Below are 2,605 nucleotides of genomic sequence, written 5' to 3' on the forward strand. Positions count from 1 at the left end.
TACATGCTTAAATCACAAAGGAATCCTTTATCTGAGCCTCATTGAGAAAGATCTCTGTCGTATTTAATAGCTATTTATCTCTGCTGTATGCATCCACAATACCATTTTATAAATAAACAACAATTAAATAATTTTAATTTCTAGATAAAAGAACAAGGAATCTTTATTTGCCTGTCCCTCTGCAGATTCAGAGTCAGTTTAAATTACGTTAACAGTCCCTTTAATGTAAAAGTTGTTAACTTAATAAAAGTAGGATTATAAATGTGGTTGTTTTATTAATGGGAATTGGGGAGTATATGGTTGGATATCAGATCTAAATATGATGGGAATTGGGGAGTATATGGTTGGATATTTCAGATCTAAATATGATGGGGAAGGGAGTATATGGTTGGATATTTCAGATCTAAATATGATGGGGAAGGGAGTATATGGTTGGATATCCGATCTAAATATGATGGGGAATTGGGAGTATATGGTTGGATATTTCAGATCTAAATATGATGGGGAAGGGGAGTATATGGTTGGATATTTCAGATCTAAATATGATGGGGAAGAGGAGTATATGGTTGGATATCAGATCTAAATATGATGGGGAAGGGAGTATATGGTTGGATATCAGATCTAAATATGATGGGAAGGGGAGTATATGGTTGGATATTTCAGATCTAAATGTGATGGGGAAGGGAGTATATGGTTGGATATTTCAGATCTAAATATGATGGGGAAGGGAGTATATGGTTGGATATTTCAGATCTAAATATGATGGGAAGGGGAGTATATGGTTGGATATTTCAGATCTAAATATGATGGGGAAGGGAGTATATGGTTGGATATTTCAGATCTAAATATGATGGGGAAGGGAGTATATGGTTGGATATCCGATCTAAATATGATGGGGAATTGGGAGTATATGGTTGGATATTTCAGATCTAAATATGATGGGGAAGGGGAGTATATGGTTGGATATTTCAGATCTAAATATGATGGGAAGGGAGTATATGGTTGGATATCAGATCTAAATATGATGGGGAAGGGAGTATATGGTTGGATTTTAGATCTAAATATGATGGGGAAGGGAGTATATGGTTGGATTTTAGATCTAAGTATGATGGGGAAGGGAAGTATATGGTTGTATTTCAGATCTAAATATGAAAATCTTAAAAATTCGTGTATAGTCTCATTGAGAACTGTTTTTGTTATACAAAATGAAAGTATTATTATACAGATAACCATCTATATATAAATATGATGGGGAAGGGATTATATGGTTGGATTTCAGATCTAAATATGATGGGGAAGGGGAGTATATGGTTGGATATTTCAGATCTAAATATTATGGGGAAGGGGAGTATATGGTTGGATTTCAGATCTAAATATGATGGGAAAGGGGAGTATATGGTTGAATTATGACAGTTTAAAAGTATTTTTAGAAGATTTAGGTGTATGTTGACAGCTTGAGATTACTCCATTCAGTAGAAGGGAGACTACTAAAGAGCTATTCAGTAGAAAGGGGACTACTAAAGGACTTTTCAGTAGAAAGGGGACTACTAAAAAGCTATTCAGTGGAAAAGGACTACTAAAAGGTTATTCAGTAGAAGTGGGGTTAATAAAGGACTATTCAGTATGAAGGGACTAAAAATATGTTTCAACTCATAAATATATATATACTGGTGACTGCTATATCTGTGTAAAATCTGTGAAATGGTCAAAGCTAAAAATCAATGGGCAAATAGTTAGTTTAAAGGATATGAATATCTGCGGCGTAAAACCATGTAACTATGTTCTGAAGGTAGTAAAGGGGAATGATAATAAAGAAATAAAATTTAAAATTTCTTCGATATTTACCGTCACAACACAAGTTTAAGAAAATTACGTACGTTTCTTAAAGGGAGTGACCAGCAATATATGGTAGTAGAACTCAAAATGTAGTTTTGCTGAAACAAATTTTAGGAATCATTTAAGACATATAAAACGTTTCCACGATGAGTTTGAGAGCAAAGTCGAATTTCAAAATCATCAATTTATGTGGGTACGTTTTGAGAATCGATTTTTTTATTATTATTAAATGAAAACAAAATTTCTACAGCACACTAGTTTAGATATTTTGGAACATATTTATCAAAAGAAATTTGTCAATAAATCAATGTTAGAATCAATTATTTTGTTTTCATTATTATATTAAATTTCTTATTCTTTACAAATTTGTTCGCAGATTTCTACAAATTCTTCCAATTTCATCTTTTCAATAAAAATTCCGGAAAATCTACAGAAAATGTTTGTGAAGAATGGGAGATTACAGAAACTAATACTTGAATAAGATTACTTATTTTCGATGATAAGAGTTAATTTTTATTTTCTTAACCTGTTCCTAGACAACTAATTCGTTTACTGTAAAATTTGTGTAACTTTTTTTGTAGACTTTATTTAATGGTTGTAAAAACCGATTCTAAAAACTTAACCACCCAAATTGATGATTTTTAACGTCGACTTTGCGCTCAAACTCACTATTTTTAAGCCGTTGAAAGTTTTATAGGTTTTAATAATTCCTAAAAACAAATTTCCACAATACTACATTTTCAGTTCAAACACCATTGCCGAGCACTCC

This window comes from Eurytemora carolleeae, unplaced genomic scaffold (assembly GCF_000591075.1).
Source record: "Eurytemora carolleeae unplaced genomic scaffold, Eaff_2.0 scaffold27, whole genome shotgun sequence".
Classification (NCBI taxonomy): domain Eukaryota; kingdom Metazoa; phylum Arthropoda; class Copepoda; order Calanoida; family Temoridae; genus Eurytemora; species Eurytemora carolleeae.